At 40.4% G+C, this 15,152-nt stretch overlaps 1 protein-coding gene across 1 annotated transcript in view; it reads right to left on the bottom strand.

Moving 5' to 3' along the window:
• Positions 1-15,152, bottom strand: part of adgra1a (adhesion G protein-coupled receptor A1a) — a 41,650-nt gene that overhangs the window by 24,166 nt on the left and 2,332 nt on the right. The window lies entirely within an intron of this gene.

Raw genomic sequence — 15,152 nt, 5'->3', positions numbered from 1 at the left:
ACTGGAGCAGAGGAAAGTGACTTTTTCTCTACATATGTCCCCAATTCTCTTTTGTCTGTTTCTCTTAGTGACCTGATGTTGGAGCAGAGAGCAGATCCTTCTCTTTGTCATCTGTTTGATCAGGTTGTCGCTGAGGAAGAGATTGTGTCCAGTGGGTATGTGTTGAAGGAAGGATTGTTGGTGCGGAAATGGCTGTTACATGGGGAAGATTTTGTTGGTGGTCCACTCTGGCAGACTGTTGTTCCCTCAAAATTTCGCAGTGAAGTGTTGCGGACTTCCCATGACCGATCAGGGCATTTGGGGGTCCACAAAACTTATAATTATATCCTGCGTTATTTTTTCTGGCCCCGGTTGAAAAAAAATGTGTCTGAATATATTAAAACGTGCCATACATGTCAGATGGCAGGGAAGCCAAACCAGAACATTAAACCAGTTCCTTTGTATCCAATTCCGGTAATTATGCAACCCTTTCAATATCTTATTATTGACTGTGTTGGTCCTTTACCACGCTCTAAGGCTGGGAGTACTTATTTGTTGACAGTAATGTGTCAGACAACAAGATATCCAGCTGCTTATCCACTCCGTACTATTACTGCCAAGAATGTGGTGTAGGCTTTGACCCAGTTTATTTCTATCTTTGGTATTCCAAAAGTTGCCCAGTCTGATCAAGGGTCAAAATTTTCGTCTCATTTATTTGCCCAAGTTTTGAAGCTTTTACAAATAAAACATAATCAGGCTTCTGCGTATCATGCTCAGAGTCAATGTGCTCTTGAGAGGTTCCATCAGACCCTTAAGTCGTTGCTGCGTAGCTACTGTGTGGAGTTAAACCAGGATTGGGAGGATGGTTTACCGTGGCTTTTGTTGGCTGCTCGTGAGGTGGTGCAGGAGAGCACTGGTTTTTCTCCAAATGAACTTGTTTTTGGACATGCAGTGCGAGGGACACTTAAATTGTTGCATGAGGCTGTGAGTCCTTCACAACCTCCGGGTAACTTAATTGACTATGTCAATGGTTTTAGGCATCGCTTGTATGTGGGGGTGGAAATGGCTAAGGTGAAATTGACCTCTTCTCAGGAGAAAATGAAACGCATGTATGACCGTAAGGTGGAACGTCGGTGTTTTAGTCCTGGTGATCAGGTATTGGCGTTATTGCCAATTGTCAGCTCCCCCTTTCAGGCTAAATTTACAGGCCCATTTACAGTTCTGCGCAAGTTGTCAGACCAAAACTATCTGCTATCAACACCAAGGCGTAGGAAGGCAACACAACTTTGCCTTAAGTGTCTACTAAAGCCATATTATACCCGGGATTCACAGGCATTTGCTATTAAGGGTGAGGATGCACGGGTTAAAACTCGCTCAGTAGCTACAGTAGGTGGTTTGGGTTTCTTGTGATGGAGTAATTCCACCTGATGAGAGTTTGTTGACTGGCAGGCTGAAAAATTCTGATGTCCTGAGAAATTTGGATTCTTTTTTGGCACACTTGTCTCAGGAGAGGGGTGCTGAGTTGACTGCTGTGTTGAATGAATATCATTGTTTGTTTGGTGATGTGCCCAGTCGAACTCACTTAATCAGACATGACATTGATGTAGGTGAGGCGCAACCAATTTGCCAACGCTTTTACAGGATATCTGCAGAGAAGCGGAAGGTTATGGAAGGGGAAATTCAGTACATGCTTGATAATGGTATTGCTCAACCCTCTGCATCTAGCTGGGCATCACCTTGTTTGTTGGTGGAGAAGGCCGACAAAAGTTTTAGATTTTGTACGGATTACCGAAAAATAAATGCAGTTACAAAATCTGATGCTTATCCTATGCCACGCATGGAAGACTGTGTTGATCAGGTGGGTTCGGCTCAGTTTGTCAGTAAATTTGATTTACTGAAGGGTTATTGGCAAGTTCCGTTGTCTGAGAAAGCCAGAGAGATTTCTGCCTTTATAACTCCCTTTGGACTGTTCTCATATTCTGTGATGAGTTTCGGATTGCGAAATGCACCGGCAACATTTCAGCGTCTCATGAACATGGTGGTGTCTGGACTAGAGGGGTGTGCCGTATATTTGGATGATGTGGTGGTTTTTAGTGATACGTGGAAAGAACATCTGACTCGCATACGGAAGCTGTTTGAACGACTGGCTGAAGCACACCTGACCATTAACCTGTTGAAGTGCGAGTTTGCTAAGGCTACTGTTACCTATCTGGGTAAGGTGGCGGGGCAAGGGACAGTACGTCCTGTGGAAGCCAAAGTAACTGCAATTTTGCAGTATCCTGTACCAACTACGAAAAAAGAACTCCAGCGGTTCCTGGGTCTTGTGGGATATTACCGCAGTTTCTGTAAGAACTTTTCTACTGTGGTTTCTCCATTGACAGATTTGCTGAAGGATAAGGTGAAGTACACCTGGTCAGCTTCCTGTCAGGAAGCTTTTGATTATGTCAAATTTGTTCTCTGTTCTTCCCCTGTTCTTGCAGCTCCACGACTGGATCATCCTTTTAACCTGCATGTGGATGCGAGTGATGTAGGTGCAGGTGCTGTTTTATTTCAGCAAGATGATGATGGGGTTGAGCGACCTGTGAGTTTCTATTCCAAAAAAGTCAACCATTTTCAGGTGAATTATTCTGTCATTGAAAAAGAGACATTGGCATTAATTTGGGCTTTACAGCATTTTGAAGTATATTTGGATTCTGGCAGTGTTCCCCTGGTGGTGTATACTGATCACAACCCTTTAACATTTTTGCATTCACTGCAGTGTCCGAATCGCAGACTAATGAGGTGGATGTTGTTTTTGCAGCCTTATTGCCTGGATATCCGCCATATTAGAGGCTCGGATAATATTGTGGCAGATGCTTTGTCCAGAGCACCTTGTTCTTAGATTTAATGACTACGTAGTTAATTTTCATTCCCTTCTCTATAAGTTTCTTATAGGCTTCTCCAGTGGGTGAGGTGGGATTGAGTGATTGTGGTAAGGCTCAGTATTGTGAATGTCACCTAGTTATTTAGCTGGATTGCTGTGTTTTTGGAGTTCCATTAGGGACTCCATTTTTATGGGGGACGGTGTGACGATCCCCTCCTGTCCACCAGATGTCTCCAGTCTACAGTTTGTTTACTCTTTTGTTCTTTTCAGGAAGCAGAGGATTAGCTGCTAATTGAATGCACCAGGAGGCTGTTAAATACTGACATTCAGTCAGTCATCGGCCTGCTTGATTGGCCTCCGGACCAGACCGGAGCGAGCAGCATCGGTCCACGCTTCTCTCTGACTGGCTGTGTAGTTTTCCGAATCATGTTTGGAACAGATTAAATGATTGTTCTTCATTTTCTCGCTTGTCTGTTTCCCAATTTTTGTCATTGCCTACCGGTGGGGCGTGACATATGGGGGCTCGTCAGTTTGAATTCAGTAAACTGGACCTTTTGCATGCCTACTAACAGTTGGAGTTAGATGAAGAGTCAGAGAAATATCTGGTTATCAACACCCACAAAGGCCTCAACAAGTACACTCGCCTCAGCTATGGCGTTTCCAGCGCTCCTGCTCTTTTTCAGTCTGTGATGGATCAGATTTTTCAAGGGATGGATCATTTCACCTGTTTTCTGGATGATATTCTTATCACTGTTTCATCTGAGACGGAACATCTACAGAGGTTGGAAGAAGTTCTCACACGCCTGGAGAAGCATGGTGTGAGAGTTAAGCTTGCAAAGTGTTGTTTCCTTTGCAAGCTTAGTGTGGAATATTTGGGACACAGGATTGACAAAGATGGACTGGACCCCATGGAGAAAAAAGTTGCAGCCATAACCAGAACCAACCAATGTCACTGAACTGTCTTCTGAATTACTACAGTAGATTTCTAAACAATCCATCCACTATCCTTCAGCCTCTCCACAACTTGTTGAGAAAAGATGAAATATGGTTTTGGACAACAGAATGCTCACAAGCATTTGAAGGTGCAAAAAGACTACTGCTGCAGAACAAAGTGTTAGTGCATTGTAGCACACACCTGCCATTGAAATTAGCCTGTGATGCCTCACCTTATGGGGTAGGTGCAGTCATTTCTCATATTTTGGAAAACAGAGAGGAAAAGCCTGTGGCATTTGGATCAAGAACGCTAACCGATGCTGAGCGGAAGTATGCCCAGATAGAGAAAGAGGCTCTATCTGGGCATACCTTATTTCATTTGCAGATATGAACTGTCAGCAGAACAAGGATGTGTTCTTTGAGGACAGCATGTTGTCATCCCACCAAGTTACCAACAGAAAGTGCTGAAAGACCTGCATCATGAACATCCAGGCATATGAAAGCTCTCGCCCGCAGTTACCTGTGGTGGCCAGGGTGTGATGGTGACATACAAGAACTGGTCCAAAGGTGTCAAATTGTGAAGAGGTTTTATTCGTATTAAATAGTCTTCCTTTATGTGTCATATAAATGTAATGTTCTTTGTATCACAGTCAAGGTGTTTTTCTGTGCAGCTGGAAAAGGTGTACAAACTAATGAACCAAGATGTGTCTACTGCAGTAAGTTTCCAGGGTTGCTGAACTTCCCCAGACAGTTATTTGGGAACTTGCTGTTTTTCCCGTGACCTTCCCTGCATGGAGATAGAGTGTTTAGTTTTCACCTCCCATAGACACTACAGTGAATGAGCATACAAGGTTTCGTATGTTTTCCTTTGTTTCTTTTGTTTGGTCTTAGAAGATTGAGTCTCCGCCTCGGTAGTAAAGAGAGATGAATAAAGTAACTATGCAACTCTGAGTTCCTCAGAGCGGATCCTAATTTGTGCCTAATGCAGTGGATTTCTTTCTCTCCGTCTGCAGATGTATTAAAGATTGTTTTGCTCCCTGACTTTTGTCTGGACCTCAGTCTCTGAATTATGTACTTCACACTGTGCAGAAGTTGCTGGCGGTCGCACCACTCCACCCGTGGAAATGGCCTGAAAGACCATGGCAACGTATTCACATTGACTTTGCTGAAATGGACAAACACTATTTCTTAGTGGTCACTGACAGTCATTCAAAATGGTTGGAAGTTTTCCCAATGGCATCCATCACATCACATAATACCATTGAAATTTTGAGAAGGTTATTCTCCTTATATGGACTTCCAGAAGAACTTGTTTCAGACAATTGACCTCAGTTGGTATCACAAGAATTCAGCAAGTTTTTGGAATTAAAGGGGATCCGTCACACAGCTGTTCCTGCATGTCACCCTGCGTCAAATAGAGCAGCAGAGATCAGTACAAATCCTGAAATTATTTTTAATGACAAACGTACTGGAAGTGATGGGAAAGCTACATTGCCACTCAGTCATTGATTGGGAAATTTCCTTATCATGTATCACAGCACACCACACACTGTGACAGGTTGCACACCAGCAGAGTTATTCCTGAAACATCAGATCCGAACCCGTTTCAGTCTTCTCAAACCTGAACTGGCCCAACAGATTAAACAGAGACAGTTCAAGCAAAAGCAACATCATGATCGCAGAGCTCCACCTTTACGTGTTTTTTCAGAAGGAGAGACTGTTCGTGTCTGAAATTTCAGAGGAGTATTTGTGAAGTGGAACAGTTCTGAAGAAACTGGGAAGCGTGACTTATCAGGTACAAAATGGACAGAGAACGCGCACCATCCATGTTGATCACATGTTACTATGGAAACAAGCTGTGGGGAAATCTCCAGTTATGTCTTCCCCAGTTCTCATGGAGGAACCCGAAGAGATCAGCGACTGTGTTGTCCTGCTGAATCACCTGGGCAGACAACAGAAGAACTATTGGTATCTACCCCTAAAACAACCCAAAGCCCATCAGCAGAGTGCAGATACAATGTAAGACACAGAGTTTCTCTAAAGAGACTGAATCTTTGAAAATGTATAAAGTATAATTTAGTTACTGCTAGTGATTTTTGAGTTGATAAGGATTTAGTAAAGCCTAAATTGGTAAATTCTTAGTGAAGGCAGTAGGATATTTTATTTGCTGTTAGTATGCATTCTTCCCTACTTATTAGTTGCAGTAGAAATCTAAAAGGGGAGGAATGTAATAGAGTGGTTTGTTGCCCTCTACTGGTAAGAAATACCTATATACCAGTTCCAGGTATAGTTCTGAGTCAGCCAATTTATTGCAATGTGTTTGCTGAAAATCAGTATTGATGTGGCTGTATGTTCCCTTCGTTCCATGACAAAAATCCACATGTTTTCTGTGTGATTCTTCCAACCCAAGAATATCACAGAAGAAAGATACATATATAAGTCGCATTTTTGGGGGAAATTTATTTGATAAAATCCAACACCAAGAACAGACATGTCATCTTGAAAGGCAAGAAAAATAGAATAAAAGCAACAACAGGCTGAATAATTGTTCAGTATGTTAACGTTACATGACACATGAACAATGAACTGATAACGTGCCTGGTATATTAACATAACATATTAAGAGTTATTCAGATAACTGTAGCATAAATAACATACTAACAAGTTTACCAAGCCATCCGTGTCACTCCAAATCACTAAATGCAAAGAAATCTTTCGTTTGAAAGCGACTCTTCTGACTCCGAATGTAGAATAACACACATCTTTCTGGTAAATAACAGACACATTAAAACATTCCTTAATCTTGGCTTTTTTTCTATTCTTCTCTTTCTTTTGCAAAATTGTTTTCATAACTTATCTTCTACCGGTGCTTTTGTGGTTTGGATGTGCACTGCTCACATTACTGTGCAGAGAGGTACCTACCACTGCACAGTATCATACATTATCATAACATAATTTATGTTATGATAATGTATAGCAAAACATACATTATGATATAGATTATTGTAAATAAAATAAAAAAATCACAACTTACAATGAAGTTGTATGTCTGTGTTAATATAATGCCATGGAAATCTGTTAGGAAAATTATTATCGTAATTCATTTACTTTCATTTGAATGGTTATGTTTTCATATTATTCCGTGTGTTGTTTTCTTTCCCTTTCTTTTATTGTATATTCTTAACTGTCTTTTAGAGTTTTCTCTTGAAGGTTGGAAATGTCTCACACATTTCTGTGTTAAGGAGCCACAATGATCTCTATCTGTATCCTGAGAGTGGTCATCTTTGTGTCCCAACAATGGGACATCAACGGAAGACTTCCAGAACATCCTGTAGGATAGTGTATTGGTCAATTGTTTGCATGTCTGAGTGAGAAAGCCAACCTCTTTGTGTATTCACATGATAATAAAAGGCAGTTGGGGACTGAGAGCCGACAGAGTTGACCTCAGACAGCGTTTGGCAGCGGTTCTCTCCGCGTCGAGCTCTTCTCCCCTTTTCTGCCGAAAAGTAATTTGTATCTTTGGTTGATTCTTGCAGGTTGGGGAACAAAATAAACTCAACAAAATCTTTACTAAAAAAAAAAAAAAAAAAAATCTGTTCCACTTAGAAACCCTTCAGTGCCCCAGGGCTGTAAGTGGCCGCTTAGTTTACTTGTGCATTAGGCCGGCCCTGAATGCGAGGCATTGTTTGTTGTCAGTCACGTGATTTTCAGCAAGACACAAGCATCGAAGCGGGGCTTCATCTGACACATCCCCTTTTTTCTTTGGTACATGCCTCAAAGGGTCCATCTCTACCTCCCACAACACCTTAACACGGCTGCTCATACAGGTTCCCGCCTAGAGGCCAGGAGGATTCCTGGGCTGAATCCTCCATCCAGTCACCAACATCTCTTCTATAAGAACATCATATCCTAAGGCTTTCTCATTATCATGATCACCTCTTACCTGTCTGCCTCTGCTTTCCAGAACTGCCACTTGTCCTCTGCTGAATCAGTGAACTCTCCCCTCCCCCGTCCCTGAACGCTCCGCTGAACCATTTCCACTCCTGGGCACATCTCTTCACAATTCTCAATTTATTAAAGGTCCTTAAATTCTCCTTCTTCTAATAATGTTTTGCACGTGAGTCCAATATTTCTTCAAAACCAACATCACACACAGAGTGATGTGCATGTCCAGAAATGATGTAGGTTTCCCTCAGTGGGAAAAAGACAGTGTGCTTGTTCAAAGAATAGTTGCATGCTGGTGGCTTTGTCTTAATCGTGTCAACTTACTTTTCCTCTGTGTTCCAAGCCTGAGTGTTTTACAGATCCTATTATCTCTCCCTTTCATCCACATCTTTGCATGAAAATGGGGCTTCTCATCTTGCTCCACTGAATAAACCATCAATTAGGCTAAGCATGACTGCTTAAATGCTCTCAGATTCCATAAAATGCAGGATACACACTCATACATACACATACTAAGAAAGGAGTTGACACACATAATAGCAGAGATCTGAGGGAGGAACTTGATTTTCCTCAGCTGACTGATCATTTATGGAGTAATTTTGCAAGACAATCTAATTCCATTTATGGCTGATACCTCTGCTTTGATGAATAAACCCAGCCTTTAGAAAATTAAGGCCTTCCACCAACTGAAACTGGAGCTCTGAAATTTTTCCTGATAGTAGAAGACATTTCAGAGAATTTCCCCTCTTTTTAATTGCTGGAATATCAACACCTAACATTCAGAGTTCTGCTATTGAGGTTCTAGGAACTGTTTAATTCAGGACTATTTGATGAAGGATTGCAAGCAATTCATTTGTAAATTGGATTTCTATTTTATATTAAAGCGGTGGAAGACGAAACAAAAGTGTACAATGTGGGTTTCAGAGAAATTGCAATTAAAATAAAACAAATATCTAAACTAAAAAATTGTACACCTTTTACTTAAAATTATTTTATTATGTTTTTCTTTTGTCAGTCTATATAGTTGGTGTTAAGTATTGTCAATGATGTCGTCCAACAACATCGACACATAATAGCCTCGACATGTTTTCAAATTTTCTGTCAAATCCAAAAACACAGTGGTCCACCTATTGTTCCATAACACTTCATAGTTGTATGAAGTTCTGATTTTTGAACAAAAGTAAGAAACAAGAGTTTTGTTTCATCTGTCTCAACTGAAAAAAATATCTATATACAGCACATTAAGAACCCCAGTTCTTGTGAGGCTAAGTATTAAAAAAAATAAATAAAATAAAATAAAATCATAGTTTCACACCAGGCTTTTAAAACAGATATGCTGATTAATTGAAATGTGTTAAAGTTCAGGAACATCAGATGAGGTGGTCATTCCCAGGCTGGAAAAAGGCAGTGTTCTGACATTCACATTCTTAGATTCTCTCTCTTTCTCATTATGGGTCAGAATTCTATGAGTTGGCCAGTCATCTACTATAGTCTGGTCAAGCTGGTCTTGATTTTTAAAATAAATCTAGTCTGCTCAGGGCAGACTGTATTATGAAGATTCATCTTTTCAAGCCTTGTGGACAACATTTTGTAAGTGATTTTAAGATCTGAACTAGAACTGCAGGCAGTTATAATGGGTTCCTCGCCCAACATAGCAGGGGTATTAAAACCCAGCACAGGTTTTAATATGTGTTAACCTGGAGTCAAACCTTCAGCCTTTCCAGTCAGAGTCCATCACATTACTCTGTCTCAACTGAAAAAAAACTGAAAAATTTTGGCAGTGAAACCAAATTCAAAATGAATTTATTGATCCCACAAGGATATGAAGTGAAAGAGAGGCGCTTATGCTGCATTTCAGTTGTACTACTACCCAATCAACTGGAATTCCCTCCAAAGTCAGATCTCCCACTGGGAAATCAGGAACAGTTCTGACTACCTCCAGTTATGACTTGTAAGATGGCATTTGCAATTCAACATGGCCACTGCATGGAACATGAGGAGCATTGCGCTCCTTGCAAGATGTGGTGGAAACATGTTTACAAGACTCACAAATATACTTAAAGCAACAGTACATGTAGTACCTGACAATATAAACAAATTAAAAGTGATGTTTACTTAAGGAAAGTTAAGCTTAAAATTATGTTTTTAAGGGACCACAAACAATTATTAAAATCCAGACTTCTTAACTTGACGTCAAACCCATCTCCGAGTTCCAACTTTTACCTGGGAAGGTAAAATAGCCTCCGTTACAAAACAGCCTTGGTGTTGCTGAGTGATGGGATCAGGCAGGAACAAGACGAGTGCGAGTATGGCACTGGAAGCAAGGAGGAGTAACACTGAAATTGGGTTTAGTGATTGTAGACCGGGAAATACTTAGCCTCACAAGAACTGGGGTTCTTAATGTGCAGTATATAGATATTTTTTTCAGTTGAGACAGATGAAACAAAACTCTTGTTTCTTACTTTTGTTCAAAAATCAGAACTTATGTGTACCAAACATTAGATAACTACTGTTGAAAAATGTTATGTCTCCAAAATAACAGAGAAAATGCACAAAAAGCAAATAAAAGATAGAAAAGAAAAGAAATAAGGCAGTGGCCTCTGGCTGCACAAACAAAATACATTAAATCAGAGCTGCATTACACCACACTGATTTAGAACACATGGAATTGTGATATGACTTATTTTATCAACATTAACATCTCATTCACTCTTAATGCTGGAGCACACCGATGATCGGACATCTTATTATCACGTGCAGGAAATGGCCGCTCTGCACTGCACATACATACGATTTCCTGAACCATCCGTTTCAGAAATACACCATCTTATTAAAATACTGGCTGCTTATTACATAAATGAGAATGTACCGACATATTTCAACAAGTGATGTATATATTTACCGATTTTCTGCCAAAACTATCTCTTGCAGATAAAACACGTACAGTTCACGTCCAAGTTCAGCGCGTTGCATAGCAACACAGGAAGAAAAACAGGTGTATTTTCTTCCCTGCCTTGGGAAACAGTAATCACCTTGAAACACTGCTCTCTGGTGGTCAAAATGTACAGCACCCCAGACCAACGACCTGAACATATTTAAATGTGAAAAACAAATAAAATTACATAACTGAACCAATATAACTCAGTAGCATTGCTACTATAAGATAAAAGAAAAACAACACTTTGTAACAATTCTTTACAATGTAGCCACGTGATAAAATTTGGTTGAATAATTGTACTGTTTCAAAGACTAACTAAACACAAAGAATGAACAACAGAGCTAACCCAAATACTATTAAGAAAATACTGTTCAAAATTTAATGCTGAAATGAAAGCTGATGACAGAAAAACATGAAAGTGACAAAAACCTAAACAACCCAGGATGATGACAAAATTGGCCATTGAAAAAAATTCCATTGGAATTTTCACAGCATTGTAATATGCATTTGTAAACTCTATACAATTTAATGTGAGAATTTGACATTTAAGTATAAATTATGGAACTACCATTTATACTAACTATAAGGTGGTTATAACTATAAGGTGGTAACTACTATTTATACATTGATATTTAGATATTTTATTATATGTAGGTACAAGAAAATGCTAAAAATAAGGAAGTTGTTGTGCAACAATTTGCCATGTTGTGTGTATGTGATATTCAACAATAAAACATAAAGACAGTTTTAGGGTTAGCAAAGTACCACAAGGTACTCCTACCTTAAACACTTACCGCAAAATCTTTATCATTTATTATGAATTCTGGATTTACTGAAACCGTAAAAGATAAAAGTCCCTCACAGAACACCATCTTTTCAGTTTCTTTGGGAAGTAGAGATAATTAAGTGACATAAGCTAGACCTGAAAATGGCTCCATTTTCAAAGACTATCTTTTTAGAAGACCCAGTGATTTTGGGGTTGCCTAACTAAAGGTCGTGTACAACCTCTAAATGTGTAGAGGTTGTTGAGTTAGAATGTTAAAACTTAACATTTTAACGAGTTTTAACTCATCTCAAGTTTAACTGTTGAATGTTTTAACTTTTCATCTTTTCAGCTGGTTTGGTCACATGAGCTGCAGACTAACAGACAATCTTTTAAGAATACTTCCAATGGCAGGTAAAATGTGTCATTTGAGCTCATGAAGGCATTATTGTGTTCCTCTGGTACATAAAACATTTACGAGAAGTAATTTATGGACGGTGCAAAAATTCTTCTTAGCCAAACTAAATGGTAATATTTACCTATAGTATGCTAAATGTTTTACTCGGTGCACAAATTGTTGATATTGTGATTATATGACTGAGGTTTTTTTTATTGTTTTAGAGTCAAAGAAAATTTTCCACCTTGGAAGATTAAATAGTTTAACCTTATTTTTTTCCTATATATAAGAATTCCACAGTGTTGTCCTCTTCACCAACCTTACAAAGCCCAGTTGAACAGCTGCTATAATAGCAAACATGAAAAAAATACAACCCGTAACGTTACTGAAAATTAGGGAGCTACCATGTCCATCTCAGTCCGTGTAGTGATCTGTAGCACGTTTCTCCCAAGCTCACAGGGAAGCAACGGCGCATACTTGTGACATCATGAGCGATCTTAAAGCGACACTACCCAATTACGGCTGTTACATATTCCCCCCAGTCAAAAAAGGCTGCCCTCAGCTGTACACAGCAAAGGCACAGTCGATACATAATAAGCCTCCATGCATGGGTAAGCTGCTAAAAGTAAACAGGGAATACACAGCACAATAGTAAAAAACCGGCATACATGACAGTTTCCAACAAAGGGAATGTCTACTTGGACAAATACTGTAAAACAAAAATAAATTTGGGCCATTCAGGACAATTACAAAATGAAATTCCCATTTTGTACTTTTTTAGAATGACAGAACAATTAGCATAATATGTGAGAAACATTTAAACATGATCCACATAAAACTGAAGCAACAGTCACATAACACCAATGAACATAAAATGTAAATAAGGTCACTTCAGGTCAAACCTGGAAGTATGAAAATGATTGGTCCACCTATAGACTGACGAGTCAGTAGTGACCCTCGGAACACATCTTGCTCTAAAGTTATAAGAAACACCAACAGCACACTCATTGTCAGCAGGGGGTGAAATGTTAACATCTGTCTCCAAAGCAGTGTTAGTGTCTTGAATAGAGTTTTGGTCCACAGAGGACCAGCTGGGATGTCCCCAGAGAGACAATAGCAGTGTCAACAATATCACAGACAGGCTCTGGGTCAAAAAAAGATCAGGGGGCAAACTGCTGTCTGGAAAATTGAAATCCAAATCTGCAGAACCCTTTCGCTTTGCATATTTGTCAGATGAAGCTATAGCCCAGGTGTAGAATGGTTGAAAGTTTGCAACATGAAAAACTCCAGCTTTCTCTCCAGTGTCTGCTTTGGTAAAACAATAATTCACATTGGACATCCTTTTGTAGATACGGTAGGGACCTGTGTAGAGAGGTGCCAGCTTTACAGAAAAGTTAGACGATGCATCTGACTTTGGTTGTAATTTTGCTCTGACCAAATCTCCAACTTTAAAAGAGACTGGGCGCCGTCTCAGATTGTAGCAATGCTTTCGCCTTGAATGATTTTCTGTGAGAACCAAACGAGCATGATCATGAGCATCCCAAATCGACGCTCTCAGGTGAGTAAGAAGTCTCATTCCCATTGCTTCCCAGGATGGCTGAGTGATGAGGTCCAAGGGAGTGTCCAACTCTCGTCCATAGAGCATCATTGATAAGCTCAAACCTGTACTCTTGTGAGGTGCAGTATGCAGTGCAAAACAGATCTCGGGACGATATTTGTCCCAGGAAGTGTGCTTATCCTCAATATATGCTCTAATGGCTGTTTACAATATGTGATTTATATGTTCAGTTACATGTTTGGTAGGCATTTGTCAGTCTGTGCTCAGTTCCAAGTGGTGACGCAACATACTCAAACAGTTCACTGTTGAAAGGTGTTCCCATGTCTGAAATAAGGTAGGATGGAGAACCATGTCAGAGAAATATGTCGGTGATGAACTTAACAGCAGCTTGAGCTGTTGCTTCCCTCACAGTGCTCACTTCAATCCATTTGGAGAAATAGTACACAAAAACAAGGATTTATGCATTTTCCCTTTGTGACCGGGGTAGTGGGCCGATGTAGTCCACACCCGTGCACTCCAATGATCTCTGTGGTTCAATTGAGACCATAAGACCTGCTGGTTTTCTTTGGGTTGGCTTGGCATGAACAACATGACACCACATATTTCTTTGTATCAGAGTTCATGTTTGGCCAGAAGAATCTGAGACTCAAGCATGCCAGAGTTTTTGCATTTCCCAGATGTCTGGCTCTAGGATGATCGTGGTAGTACTTGAGCAGATAACTACAGAGTGCAGTAGGAGCAAAAAGTTTGATCTGCTTACATGGGTGAAGACCACACTCTGTTTTTGGATCAATGAACTATAGAGTCTATGTCCATCTTGTACAATGTACTTTTGCAGATCTTGGTTATCCTCCTCACTCTGTTGGTCATTTTCGAATTGACGGAGCAAAGTGCTTGTGACTGGGTCCTCCAACTGCAACTGACGAACATGAGGATGGTCCGAGACAATTAAAGAAGGCAGAGCCCGGAGATCCATGTTTCCAATCATGGCATAGGGAGGAAGATCTATAGGTTCATTCACATCTGGGAGGGGGTTACGTGAAAGGGCACCTGGCACCTTATTACGTTTTCCAGGTTTGTGGATGATGCTGAAGTCAAAGTCTTGAAGGTGGAGAGACAACCTGGCAAGGCTACCAGGGGGATGGGCCGAGGCATCAACCACTTGAGGCTGCTGTGGTCAGTGTAAATAGTCACATGTAAACCTAAACCAGATAACAGCCAGATATTCTTTTTCTGGAGTTGAAGAGGGCTTTCTGACTTTTTCGTGGTTAGCACTTAAAACTTAGTCACAGCTCTCACCTTGTCAGAGTCAGGATGAATGCCAGATGGTGTAACGCGGTAGCTGAGGAAGGTGAGTTCTGTAATCTTCTCAGTTTCAATGAAAGGCCAGTAGATCTAAGCCTGCAAAGGGCCTCCTCAAGGTCAAGTAGATGCTGCTCGAAAGTTGGTGATGTGACAACAATATCATCCAGATACACTGCCTCCACACAATTTATAAATCAGGCCAGTCAGAACAGAACAGTTTAGCCTCTTCAGCAATGGGGACCTGCCAGTAACCTTGAGCAAGGTCCAATGTTGTCAGAAACTTCCCTCTTGATAAAAAGTCCAATGATTCATCCACTCGTAGGAGTGGAGTGGGTAAGAGTTCACAATGACTGCCCACAGTCCAGATGCAGGTTCAATGGTGTTGTTCTTTAGCATTTTTTGTACTTGTTCTTCAATGATTTGTGTTTTAGCTGGGGAGGTATGGTAAGGTGGTAGGTTAACTGGCTTTGC

This window comes from Poeciliopsis prolifica, unplaced genomic scaffold, assembly GCF_027474105.1.
Source record: "Poeciliopsis prolifica strain line A6 unplaced genomic scaffold, Auburn_PproV2 SCAFFOLD132, whole genome shotgun sequence".
NCBI classification, from domain to species: domain Eukaryota; kingdom Metazoa; phylum Chordata; class Actinopteri; order Cyprinodontiformes; family Poeciliidae; genus Poeciliopsis; species Poeciliopsis prolifica.
This window is presented reverse-complemented; position numbering and strand designations above follow the sequence as displayed.